This window comes from Antechinus flavipes, chromosome 3 (genome assembly GCF_016432865.1).
Source record: "Antechinus flavipes isolate AdamAnt ecotype Samford, QLD, Australia chromosome 3, AdamAnt_v2, whole genome shotgun sequence".
In the NCBI taxonomy this organism is placed as follows: domain Eukaryota; kingdom Metazoa; phylum Chordata; class Mammalia; order Dasyuromorphia; family Dasyuridae; genus Antechinus; species Antechinus flavipes.
Window position 1 is genome coordinate 143,250,222 of NC_067400.1, and position 14,924 is coordinate 143,265,145.

Below are 14,924 nucleotides of genomic sequence, written 5' to 3' on the forward strand. Positions count from 1 at the left end.
TCCTCTCTTCTTTCCCCCCCTTCTTTTTCCCTCTCTCTCCTGCCCTGTCTTCCCCTCCCACCCCCCCTTCTCTCTCTCCCTCTCTCTCTCTCTCTGTCTCTTTCTCTCTCTCTCTCTCTGTCTCTTTCTCTCTCTCTCTCTCTCTGTCTCTTTCTCTCTCTCTTTCTGTTTCTCTTTCTCTCTCTCTTTATATAGATCAATAGATGTAAATATACACACACATACATCTATACACACACACACACACACACACACACACACACACACACACACACACATATATATATATATATTATATATATATATATATTATATATTATATATATATATATATATATAAAATGCAAGGGACATATGGCAAGTTTTCTCTTTATAAATTGCTTCAGTGATCTTAAATTTCTGTTTTCTATTAGCAAACGAAAGTTGAGCACTTCCCTGAACAAACAGCAAGCAGGCTAGAAATCAGTAACTAAGTTTGCCCAATACTAAATAAGTTAAACAAGCAAATGGGAAAGGAGGGGGAGGGGAGAATGTAGGGTAACTTCATTCCCAGGGTAAAAGTACAAGAAAGTCATTCCAGGAATGGATTTGGGTATTTTGACCTGGTGACATTTTATATATGTGCCAGGATATGTAGACCACACATGTTAGCCCTAGGGAGTCATATGAAACCCACCTGTCTGAAAAACAAAAGCTGAAGAAGCAAGGTAGCTGTCTCACTGGTGACTAAAAAAAGGAGAAATCAAAGAATTGATTATCATGCCTGGAAGACAGAAGAGGGAAGCCAAATGGAGAGGATCTGAGACCTACTTAAATTTAAGTGAGTTTAATGAGAAAAGCAATCATTTTTTGCTAAAGCTATAAACAGAGTTTAAAATAGTAGAAAATGGAGATTAGAAACAATTAAAAGGGAATACCACCTATATAGAAAAGAATATTGGTTTTATAATTAAATATGTATGCTAAGTGGATTTAAATATGGAAATAAATTTGGGGTTCAAAAACAGCTTCAAAGGCTAGCTATATGATCCTAGGCAAGTCACAACATCTGCTTGCTTCCATTTCCTCATCTATAAAATGGAGAGAAGAATACGAACTACCTCTCATGATTGTGAGGATCAAATGAGATAATATTGTAAATTATCTGGCACATATAAAAGCTATAAAAATGTTAGCTGTTATTATTACTCAAAACTCATGATTTTAGAGAAGAGGGAGTTAAGACTCAGAGAGATTGTCAGTCAATGTCACAGAATTCATCACTGCAGCAAATTGTTATTTAAATCCAAGTGTTCGTATTTGTATTTGAATCCCAATCCTCTGATAGTATATCCAATTTTCTTTCTAGAGTGCTAGAAAGAGTACTAATTTTGAAAAAAGGAAACCAGGGTTTAAAAGTTGCTGTTGACATCTACTGCTTGTGTGACTTTGAGCAAGTCATTAAATTTCTCTGAACTTCAGTTTACTCATTTGTAAAATGAGGATTGGACTAGATAGTTCAATTTATGATTTATGATCCTGGATCTGATACTTAATAGTTGTATAATCTTTTCCAAACAAATAGCTACAACCTGTACCTATGTCCTCATCTGTTGAATGGGGATAATAATTTGTGACACCTATCTCACAGAGTTATGATGAGCCAAGAATTGTTGCATTACAAAAACTGATGTGCTATGCAAATGTGAGTTATGCCTTATTTTATTAATGTTCAAAAGTGGTTTCCAACATTCTGCCATCTAATTAACTTTATATTTTTACTTTAATAACAGAGAATTCTTGAGATCCAAATTGCATGTCTGTGAACAAGTTGCTTAATTTTTCAGAAATCTTCCACTTCTTAAAAAAATGACACTAATTTACATTAACCTCTTCCTGTTCATAGCTGCAAAGAAGAAAAACACTATGTAAATCTTAACATGCTACATAAATGTAAAGTTGTCATTGGAAATAGAACTAGAATAGTTCTATTCTAGATAGATATAGAAATAGAATAGAACTTATGATATACTTTAGAGCCTATTTAATCTAATTCTTAGTTTGATCAAGAATCCTTTCTATGATGTTCCCAAGAAGTGTCCATATTTCCTGCTGGTAAATTGGTGGAAGTCCTTTCATTTCACACTTCAATAGGGCCTACCATAGTTAAGAAGTTTTTCCTGAAAACAAGCCTAAATTTGTTTACTTGCAATTTCTATCCATTGTTTCTTGTGTTGCCCTAAGAAACCAAATAGAATAAGTATAAGTAGAACAAGTGAATATAAATGCTTTCCATATAATTAAAAATAATAATGAAAGATAATGTGTATTTATTTTAATAATGTTTTATTTTTTCCAGTTATTTGTGAAGATACATTTAAAAATTTATTTTTAAAATTTGAGTCCCAAATTTTCTTCCTCTTTTTTTTAAAATTTATTTTTAAAATTTGAGTCCCAAATTTTCTTCCTCTTTTCCTGAGATGATAAACATGTTTCCATAATAATCATGTTGTAAAAGAAGAAACAAACTAAAAGAAAACACATACACACACAAAAGTGAAAATGGTATGCTTTGATATTCATTGAGACTCAGTATTTTCACAGGATGGACAGCATTCTTCCCCATGAATCCTTTGGAATTGTCTTGGACTATTATATTGTTGAGAATAGCTAAATCATTCATAGCTGAGCATGGTACAATGTTGGTATTACTGTGTACTTCTCTGTTCACCTGGTTCTCCTCACTTCACTTCACATAAGTCTTTTCAGTTGTTTTTGAAATCTGCCCATCTGTTATTTCTTATAATATACTAGTATAACATTCATATATCGCCATTTGTTCAACAATTCCCCAAATGATGGGTATTCCTTCAATTTCAAATTCCTCGCCTCCACAGAAAGAGCTTCTAGAAATATTTTTGTATATGTGGGTTCTTTTCCTTTTTTAAAAAAAATATTTTTGGCATTCAAGTATTATTGCTAACTCAAAGGGTATACAAAGCTTGGTTGCCTTTTGGGATAGTTACAGATTGCTTTCCAGAATGGTTAGAGCAGTTCACAATTCTACCAACAGGGCATTAGTCTCCCAGTTTTCCCATATCTTCTCCAACATTTATAATTTTCCTTTTTATTATCATACTAGCTAATCTGATGTATGAAACATTCCCTTAGAGTTGTTTTAATTTGCACTTTTCTAATCAACAATGATTTAGAGTGTTTTTCCCATATGTCTATAGATGATAGCTAGCATTATATGGCATTTAAAAAATTTATAAAGCACTTGACATAAACTACTTTCTTTTATTTTCACAACCCTGGAAGACAGGTGTTGTGATTATTCCTATTTTATAGTTGAGGAAACTGAATCAGAAGTTAAGGGATTTGCCCAGCTTCACCCAGCTAGCAAGTATCTGATACTAAATTTGAATCCAGATCTTCCTAACTTCAAGTCTAGCTCTAGCTCTTTATTATATCTACTATGTCACCTAGCTATCTTCACATAAGAGCCCTTCAGATACTTGAAGGCAACTATAATATATCTGTACACTCTCCCATTCCTATGTCTAGCTATAAAATGTCTCTACTCTGGGATGATTTTTAATCTTCAGTGTCCAAATCATCTTTCCCTAGATGCTCTTCAGAGTCTCCATGTTCTTCTAAAATTTGGTACCCATGTTCTCTTTAACTCAGGGATACTCATGTGAGGTTTTTGACCCAAGAAATAAAATGAAAACAGAAAAGGACTCATATAAATATGTATAACTGCTTTTTTGTAGTGGCAAAAAATGGAAAACTATGAGGATGCCCATCAGTTAAGAAATGGCTGAACAAGTTGTGATATATAAATGTGGTGGAATACTATTGTGCTATTAAGAAATGATGGATGGGATGGTTTTAGAAAAACCTGAAAAGACTTGCATGTACAGATGTTAAGTGAAGTGAAAAGAACCAGGAGAACAAGTTTTAGATTAGTAACAGCAATATTGTAAAGATAATCAACTTTGAAAGACTTGGTAAATCTGATCAACCACAATTCCAGTAATCTCTTAAGGAAATATACTATCTACCTTCAGACAGAGAATTGATGGACTCTTAAATTGAAGTGTCACCCTCTCCCCCTCTCCTCTCCCTCTCTTCTCTTCCTCTCTTTTTTCCCTTTACCCCCTCTTCTCTTCCTCTTCCTTCCTCTCTCTCTCTCTCTCTCTCTCTCTCTCTCTCTCTCTCTCTTTCTCTCTCTCTCTCTCTCTCACTCTCTCTCTCTCTCTTCCTGTCTTTCTTCTCTTTCTTCCTGTCTTTCTTCTCCCTGTCCCTCTCTTTCTTCCTTCCTGCCTTTCTCTCTCTCCCTCTTCTCCCTCCCTATCCTTAATGGTAGAGATACATGGCTAATATTGGAAATTCTTAGTCATATTTATCTCTTCATGACCACACTTGGGGTTTCTTGGCAAAAACACTGGAGTGGACATTTCCTTCTCTAACACCTTTTACAGATGAAGAAACTGGGGCAAACAAGGCTAAGTGACTTTTCTGTGGTCACGCATCTAGTAAGTATCTAAGGCTAGATTTGAATTCAGGTTTTCCTGATCCAATGATCCACCAAGCCAATAGATACTTGTAATGTGTTCTGTTTTTCTTGCCCTCTGGAGATAGAAGGGGAGGGGAAAATGTGGAACTAGAAATAAAGTAGAATCTTAAAAGTAATGAAATAAAATAAAATGTGGCACGTAGAACAAATTCAATATACTATAGATGTGGACTGACTAGGCAGAAAGCAACAATACTATCATTTCATGTATCCCAAACACAATATTTCTTAATGAAACTTTAGTACTGCATTAGCTCCCTTGGCAGCTGGTACCCTATCAGAGAGTAGACCATTTTCACATGAAAAACTAGAAGTGACTAGCCATAGCTCCACAAACTTGTACTTAGGCAGTTAATTTTTTTTATAACCCAAGTGTAAAATTTTACATTTAGATCTATAAAATTCAACCCAATTTCTAGCCAGTCAAGATCCTAACCTGGACATTGAACAAGTTAGCACTCTCCCAGCCTTCTGTCATCTGCAAATCTGATTAAATGTGCAATCTATGCCTTCATCTACATAATTAATGACAATATTAAATAGCTCTGATTTAACAACTTTCCATGACTTTCACTTGTGAGGCATCTAAGTGGAATAGTTGATAGACCACGATTTCTGAAGTCAGAAAGATCTGAATTCAAATCCAGCTTTGGATATTTACCTTGTGATTCTGAGCAAAAAATGATTTAACTTCCTTCTTCCCTCAGTTTCCTCATCTATAAACTGGGAATAATAATAATAATATCATTTGTTTCACAGGATTATTATGAGGATCACTTAGATATTCATATAGTGTTCCAACACAGTTCCTAACACATACAGTAGGCACTTAAAAATTCTTATTTCCTTTCCCCTTCATCACCCCATGAAAAAGAATGAGAAGGATAGTGGGGGGAGGAGAGTTTCCTAGACAAGCTGGAATAAGTTTCAGAAAAATAGGAAGAAATGGAAGTGAAAAGAAAGTGTACAAAACTCCCTTTTAAAATCAGGAGCCCTGCTATATTTTATGTAGGGATGATAGCTAAGAAATGGCATAAGCAATAAAAAATTGGCAAGAATAAAGATGCTACAGTCTTGGCAAGAGAAGTGTGGCAATAAGGTGCTTTCCAAGGAACATTTTGTCATAAAGACATTTAGGGTCCAAGGTGATGTTAAATTTAATTTCTGCTTTAGTTTAGCAATTCATTCAACCTGCTGACAATGGTAGATACTTTTACCAGTTTCATTAAAAGGAAAGGTATTTTGAAATTTACCACAAAGACACTGGAAAAAGTGGGAAAAGAATATCTCAATCAAATGTGAATTATTCTAGTGCTGCTAAAAGACACTGTTTGAGAAGCAGCTTCCAACTTTATCTGGCAGATTTTTGTTCATCTGGCTTCTTTAACCCTCAAATCATGGAGCTATGCTATCTGTCATATTGTGCTTCACCATTTGCCTCTCAACTAGGTGCTCTAGCATTCCTCCTTAGGTCCTGATCTCCTGATTGCTTAAAATTCTTGCTACCGAGGCTCCATCAGACCCATAATGATGTATTTCATTTATCTTTTTCCCCTATGGACTTGTATAATCCACTCCTCTCCTCCCTCTCTTCCAGTGGGAACAATAATAAAATCAACACTCCTCTATGCTTCTTCTGTGATTATACTCAATAATCCTTGTAATGTTACTAAACCCAAAATGCTTCTTTATGATTATTCCTCCATAAAATGTTGCCTTTTTCCCATTACAAAGAAAGCTTCCTGAGAGCAGGTTCTAGCTTGCTTTTTATGTTCAAATCCTTAATATTTAGCATAGCATTTGACATATAATAAGCATTTAATAATTTTTTCATTCATTCCATTGGATTTATGGACAAATACAAGAGATTGGATAATTTAGGTTTATTATTGTGTCTCAGAAGGAGGAAAAGGGAGCATTGTAAAGCATGATGTTTGAGGACTTGGGGCCTTGGCAACCCTTTATACTAGGAGGGCTGGTGAGGGGGATTAGTAAGTGAGGGTCCAGCCCTTGGAGCCAGATTCTCTGATTCTAGCAAGATCATGTGGAAGCATGATGATCTTATTCCAGAAATGCATGATAAAGGGGTCTTTGTTCTTCCTGTATCAAAGCATGTATACCTATTCTGTGACTGTTTTCTTTCTGTCTCCTGCATAATAATAAACCCTTTTTAACTTATGGTGATCCAAAATTAAGTGTGTGTACAAATGACTGAAACAGATGAAGTCTCTTCCCTTAGGCAAGACAAGTAAGATAAAAATGCTAGAGACCTTAGTTTGGGGAGGGACAAAAGCAGAGGAAGTAGAAGTAGCTGCTCCCTGTTGCCAGATGCTTTATCAGCCTGATCCATGAATAATTTGCAACACTGTTGCTTCCAACTTTGTGGGATAAAATACTGCATAGAACAGTAAACTTGGAATTAGTAAGATCTATATTCAAATTCTTCTTCACTTACTAGTTGTGTGGTCATAGGCAAATTACTGAATTGAATAGCTTCAATTTCTTTATAGGCAAAATGGGAACAATAATGGCACCGATCTCACTGGGTTATTGTGAGGATTAAATGGGATAACACAAAGTGGTTTGCAAAACTTAAGGATCGTTATAAATGAGCTGTGATGGTGGTAGAGGTGGATTTCTCTTGATCTTCATTAATTAAGTGTATCTGAGATAAATTAGACTAGATTATGAATTTGTGATCTAAATGCTGAAGTCACCAGAGGTGCAACACCCTAACAAGAACATGGATGTGAGATGGTGAGGGACTTGAGAAATGATATCCTTGAGTACCACCTAAGAGAAAATCAATCCTGCATTTGAAGGCCTATAACTGACAGTCTGTATTCTATAAACAAGAATGACCCAAGTATTAGCTATATCAGATCCAGAACTATACTTAAAGAAGATATATTTTGTGATAATTCATTAATTTTAAAGGCATTTTGTCTAAAGAGCAAGGTGGTAAAGGAAAATGTACTCTAGCTGTTGGACATTGTTGTACTTAAATTCTTGTTATACCTTTTTGGTAAATATCCTTTTTAAAAACTAATTGATGTTGAGTATTAAATAGTATTAAAGAGAGATTAAATGTAGAATGATATTGGGAAAAACATATCAGAAGGGGGTTATGAACAACAGTTCTAGATACCCAGCTCCTCAGAGTTTTTCTGAGAAGGCTTTGGGCAAAAAGTCACCAGTTACCCTCTGGAGACTTAACTTACTAATTATCCTACTGGAGTTTATATAGTGTGTGAATAGAGCCTATGTTATGGGAAAGTACCCAATAGTTCTTTTAGGGGACCAAGATTTCTGTTTCATGTGAGGAAACATTCATAAAATGGAAATTTGTGACTAAGGATTAGCTTTTTTCTGTTTTACATTTATGACTAAGAACTGAAAATGAAAAAGTTTAAGAAAATAATTAAGAATTTAGCTAAATACACTCTATAATTTTTTGGTTCATTTTTAGAGCTTTTTTTTTTTTTTTTTTACATTTTAGCAATATAAAAAATGCATGATGAATATAAATTAGTTTGCTTTTAAAACAATTGTGTTGTTATATTCAAAGATTTGAAACCCAGGGGAAAATGGGAAATTTTAGAATTAAAAATGCACTCTTTTTTGCAGTTTTGAGAATAAAACTAAAAAGCTTCCCCACTAAAAATTTTTTCATCATGTTTTCCAAATTTCTTCTGAATCTTCGTGTCTGGAGTTAATACGTTGCCATAATAACAATCTGATCAATCCACTGGAAATCCCTAATAATCATCTTGTTCAATTCAATGAAAATATCTTTCTCACATTTAGGAAATTAGGTAAGGATTCCTAAGGTGACTTACTTAAATATCCATAAATGTTAATATTTTTGTAAATCTAATAAATATTTATTGAATACCTACAATATACCTATCACTGTTTCCAACTTAAAACCTAACCTAACCTAACTTAAAATAAATAGGCTATGTGTTTAACCAAAGAACAGTTGCCTAATATTATTATTTTTGTTTTACATATTATGTAAAATAGATAAGTCCATTGATAGTCATCTAAGTCATAAAACAATTTTAGATATAGTTTTATTCATAATCTCTCATTCTAACCAATTGGAGCTGATAATTCAGAAAGGAAAGCCATCTGCACCCAAAGAGAAGACAGGGGGAACTCAATATGGACATACACAGTATTTTCACTCTTTTTGTTGTTGTTTGTTTGCATTGTTTTTCTTTCTCTTTTTTTTTTTCCTTTTGGATCTTATTTTTCTTGTTCAGCATGGTACTTGTGGAAATATTTGTAAAGGAATTGCATATGTTTAACATATATTGGATTACTTTCCAACTTGGGGGGAGAGGGAAAAAATTAGAACACGGGGTTTTGTAGGGGTAAGTGTCAAAAATTATCCATGTATATATTTTGAAAATAAAAAGCTATAATTTAAAAAAATTCTGAAAGGACACAACTCCAAATTCTCTATTAACAAGAATAAAACATTTCACTTATTTGGTGAAATATTAAAAATGAATAATTTTTCTGTTTAACTCAGAAGCCTTAAGAAGAAAATTAACTATTTCTGGACATTAGAGTATTCTTAACAAATGTATAATGCACTATACATTATCCTAATAATCTTAGGTATTTAAACACATCTAAATTCTAGGTAGTCTGATATTTTCTTAGTAAATATTCACTGCTCAAACCCAGTAAACCAAGAAGCAAATCTATAACCGAAACATATTGCTTTTAAAAAATCTGAAATGTAATAGGCAGCTATTTTTCATAAGGAAAAATGAAAAATAGGAAGAAGCTTTCAGAAGCAAGTTCACTATACTACTTCTAGTTGGAATTGTATTTAAATCATGCCAGAATACATGAAACTGTTATGGTTCTTAGTGTATTATTTTTGAAAACCCTTTGGGTACTAAAATAATTTCTACTGAAAGAAACTCAGATTACTCTCATCTTTTGAGTTCAAAACAAACAAGAGGGCTGATTCATATTCTTAAAATTCCATTGCAGGATAAATAAACATGATTCCTTTAACATTTAATGAAATGATTTCTCCTTAACCATGGGACAACTAGGTAAATTAGTTTGCCAACCATTCTCCTCTCCAATATCACATTTTTCAGCTTTGAGATGCATTATTAGGATGTCAATAGGAATCATCTTGACCTCTACCTGAAACTGTCATACTACTCATTCAAGAGTGAATCCCTATTACTGAGATTCTGCAGAAGATTGACTTTCTCACACAGAATTCAATATGCCCTAAGCAATGAAGAGAGGTGTTTTTTATGAGTTAGACCAAAGAATGAAAGCAGAACCTGTCAAGAAGAAGTAATTTAGGGCACTGGTTAACAGAAAATTAGTAAGAATAAGACATAATAATGAAAGGAAATATAAGGCTAAATGGATCTTTCCTCTATATATCCAAAGTAGGACATCCTTCAGTGGAATTTTAATAACGGTTCTAGTTTTGATAAACATTTTATATGAAAAGAATCCCTTGTAATCAAATAGAATAAAAAATATCGATTCTGCTGTGTTGACTGGCACAAGGACCCAGTGAGGGAAAAGAAAACAGAACATTTACTTAATAGATTAGAGGGATTCTTGTCTGTCAGGAAGATAATGTTTAATAAGTCAAAAATGTATCCTCTGTGGAAGCTGGTTTCAGACATAAGGGAATTGGGTGAGAAGACCATGTGTTTGAAATGTATCAAGGAGAAGGTCCTTTTAAGCTATACTTATGCAGAAATCTTATTCCTCATCATTGTTTGATAAAGCTTTGTAGCCTCAATAAAGTATTTAGATAGGTCCAGGCTTTTTTACTGTGTTACTTCTGACTACAAATGGCAACAGGAAAATTTGGAAATGAGTTGGTGAGATTAGAATTTATTAACTGTTTAATGGATTTGAGAAGAATAGAGAAGACTTGTTGAGGTGTCAAAATCCCTGCTTATAAAATGCTTTAAAATGTTTATTAGTTACAACAATCCACACAAGTAAGAACCAAAGTTTCAAATTAGGACTGGGGTTTGAGGGTGGAGAGAAAAAAACCATAATTTGTTTTGAAACAAGTAATATGTAGTGTATTAAGTCCTTCTATTTGGAGATTGAGCCTTCAGGCTTGCATAAAAGGAAATTACTAAATTTATTTAATAAATACAGTCTTTATAATGTAAATACCAGACAAATAAGAGTTGCAAGATGACTGATCTGTCAAGACCTGAGGAGGAATTAGCACATAATTAAAAAGAGGAACAATCAGTAAATCAATCATCTTAAGAAAAAATAATGCTTTAAGACAAGCTGATGTAAAAAAAAAAAAAACAACTAAATAATTGGAAAAATATTAATTATTCAGGCTTGGCCAAGCTACTATAACAAAAACAACAATTATACAAAAATCAACTTATTTATTCCATGCCATTTTAAGAATTACTTTATGGAGCTAGAAAAAATGAAATTCATCTGAATGAACAAAAGGTCAAAATTCTCAGGGGAAATAACAAAGACAAGCAGGAAAGAAAGTAACCTAGTAGTCTCAGATCGCAAACTATTCTACAAAACAATAATCATCATCGATACAATTTGATACTAGTTAAGATATAGAAAGGTTGACTGATAGATGAGATATAGAATAAAACATACAGAAATGAATGAACACAATAACCCTAGTGTTTTATAAAGCAAACTGGTGCTATTAGGAAAATGCAGTGAATTAAAGAGCAGGGGGATAAAAGTTAAATTAATGCCACAAACTTGTTCCTAGTAGTTGCTATGAGAAGTTATGTGGAATCAATGGAGCATTTATCCAGATTTTTGTTTTTGTTTTTCTAACAATGAAAAGATACAATTGAGAAAGCCTAAGGAACAAACCAGTGTAAATTAGACTTATTAATGAAGGTAGAATTCAACATGGGATCTGAAAAATTTCAAATTTACATAAATATAAAAATGTAGAAGGACCTATTTGATTATAATTTTGAATCTATAATGGTGGAGATTGTTTCCCCAAGTATGAGTTAAACTATGTGATTGCTGAAGTTCCTTCAACTCTGAAATTCTATTTTTTTAATTTTATGATTCTGAAGAATTCCAACTATGGAAATAACAATGACAATCTTTTGAATGACAGAGTCTGACAGAGTCTGAACTTGATTCCATGAGTTATGGGGGATTGCCATAAACTCTTAAATAGAGATGCGGCATTTTTAAAGTGGTTCTTTAACAGTCTTGCAGCAATGGGCATTATTACTTAGAGGAGGAAACTCCAGATATGGGAAGTTCAGATAAAATGTCACTGCATTAACAAGCTTTGTACTTCTAGTGATGGGATACATGAAGACCAGAACACATAGGCAAATATAAATGAAGCATGCATGTATAAATTGACTGCCACAATTTTTACTTGGAAATTGACAGATTTAGCCATTAACTCCAACATATTTGGGAAAAGGCATAAGGAAATTTGATTGCTAAGTAAGAATTAATAATCCATAACCTGTATGTTTTAGTCAAAGAACAAACAGTTCTAGATTGCTGGGAACTACTCCCTAATGATGTGATTCTGTATTATAGCCTATTTATATCAATCCTGCATCTGATCAATGACTAGATTACTTGTAATTTTTATTTTTCTGAGATCATGATATTTTATGAATTATATTCATATAGAATCACTCAGAATATTGGTGTTGAAAAGATGGACTTTTCTAGTAGCAATTAGTGTGTGATCATTAAAAGTGCAGCACAGTTTTCCAAATGAAACCCTTCCTAATCTTTTTCTCCTATTTAGTTCTGGATCTCCTATTGAGGGGTTGTGCCTGCCCCAGATGGACTGAGTGGAAAGAATACAAAAAAGTTAAAGAACCTTAATTCAAATCCTAGCTTTGCTATTTTCACTCTGTACGACTATGAACAAGACATCCAACCTCTTTGTCTCCCAGTTCTTCATCTGTAAAGTGGACTAGATGAACCCTAAAGCTTCTTCCAATTATAAATCAATATTTCTATAAAATGGAAATTATCACAATGAGTTTATCTACCTAATAAATGAATCATAATCTAGGCCAAAGGTCCCCAAAGTTGACACTGGGACACACCAAAGAGTATGTGATCAACCAGTGGGAAGATGAGTAACATCTCATCCTCCCTTTCAGAACTAATTGTAGGTATTATCTCCAATTCAACCACACCTGCTCTCATTGCCCATCTCAACAATTTACCCCTTACTTTACTGAGCCAGCTTACAATTATTTTGAGCCCAGCACAACCCCATTGGTGCAATTATACCCTAACCAGTTGTGCAGATGCCATTGGGAAAATCCCCACCCTGACCTCTGAACACATAATGGTCCTCTAATATCCTGGTCAGTTCTTCATTTTGGGACATTTAAATAAGGATAAGCAAGTCCTGATAACCTCCTTATAGATCTTAATATATTATCTTCTTTTTCTTTTTTTTTTTTTAACCACATGACATCCCTTATATCTCTCTACTTGTCACTACTCATATGACCATCACCTTAATTCAGGTCATTGTCATTTCTTCCCCAGATTATTGCAATAAACACCTGATTAGTGAAAGATTCAAGTCTTTTGCCCTTCAATCTGTCCTCCTCACAGCTATTGAAATATTTTTCCTCAAGCATAAAGTCACTCCCCTCCTCAATAAATTTCAAAGAGATTTATATCCCAAAAAGATCACAAAAAAGGGTAAAGGACTCATATGTGCAAAAATGTTTGTAGCAAGTCTTTTTATGTTGGCAAGGAATTGAAAATTGAGTGGCTGGCAATCAACTAGAAAATGGCTGAATAAGTTATGGTATATGAAAGTAACAGAATATCATTGTTCAATAAGAAATGATTAACACGTTGATTTCAGAAAAGCCCAGAAAAACTTAGTTTAACTGAAGCTGAGTGAAGTGAGCAGAATCAGAGAATATTGTACATAGCAACAGTACCTAAAGATCTATAAGATCTAAAGATACTACATATGTTCAATTGACCCCAAAATTTTCTATGGCAGATTTAGATCTTCTCATCAATGTGGTGAACTAAGACAATTCCTATGGACTTGGGATGGAAAATGCCCAAGAGAGAGAACTATGGAGATTGAATGTAGATCAAGGCATACAATGTTCATCTTTTTGTCTGTTTTTTTCTTTTTCATGGTTTTTCCCTTTGTTCTGTTTATTTTACAACATGACTAATATGGAAATATGTTGAAAATGATTGCACATGTATAACCTATTTTAGATTGCTGTCTTCAGGAGATGACAGGTAAGGGAGGAAGGGATAAAAAATTAGAACTCAAAATCTTACAAAAATGAATGTTGAAAACTATCTTTATATGTAATTGGAAAAATAAAATAACTATTGAATAAATAAATTCCAGTGACTCCCTATTTGGCTTTAAGATCAATTTCTATTTCATATTTATCTCATTCTTTTAAAATGTGTATTTTTATGTGTTTTATAATTGACAGATTAGTAGTATCTTAGTATCTTAGTAGTAATTACATAATTTATAAATAAGCAAATATACACATTATAGGAATACATGCTCAAAAATTTTTCATTGATAGAGAATGTGATCAAAATACTTTGGAGACCTCTGATCAAGGTAATAAATGTTTTTTAACTTTTGTTTTTCCAATAATAGATATTTAGATCTACCACTTTCAAATGACTATAATTAAGAATGCTATTTTTAAAATGCTACACAATTCAGTGTAATTTATATTATATAATTGGAAAATAGAAAGATTTAGAAAATTTTGTTAATAATATGAAATGCTTCTTTTGTGGACTTTCCACAAGTTATACTCTCTCAACCTCGTGAGCTGTCTTCTGTTTTATACCTTGCTTGATATTATATTTAGCTAGTTTACTGATAAAGTTATGTCAGTATTCATATCTGTTAGTAAATAAAAAAGTATTTTCAAGCACCTATTATTTGGAAGTGCTGGAAATTCAAAGACAGAATTTTGATTGATTGCTAATACATGTTTGGGAAATACCTTTTTAAGATGTATAAAAGTAATAAATTTAGATATTAAATCAAGTTAAAATTTAAACATATATGTGTCATGGGTAATTACATAAGATTTTCCTACAAAGATATATATTTATGGAAGGACTTCCCCACATTAATGTATCTGTGTGTTGTATGTACATACACATGTATAAATAGGAAAATATATAAAACTATAGCCAGAGGAAGAAATGTATAAAATACATGTTTGCTAACAAGTACCTAGAGTAATTACAGCAATCATAGTTCCATGTGTTGTCTGAGAAAGTAATTTCTGAGCAATGTGAAAAAGAAAGGAAGGATCTGGATGGTCAAAAGGGAATG

The 14,924-nt window shown here is 33.0% G+C and overlaps 1 long non-coding RNA gene across 1 annotated transcript in view; it reads left to right on the forward strand.

Moving 5' to 3' along the window:
- Positions 1-355: 355 nt before the first annotated feature.
- LOC127553363 (uncharacterized) overlaps positions 356-14,924 on the forward strand; it is a 30,764-nt gene continuing 16,195 nt past the window's right edge. Inside the window, exon 1 of the long non-coding RNA XR_007951729.1 lies at positions 356-820. This is a non-coding gene — a long non-coding RNA (uncharacterized LOC127553363). The remainder of the gene's footprint in view (positions 821-14,924) is intronic.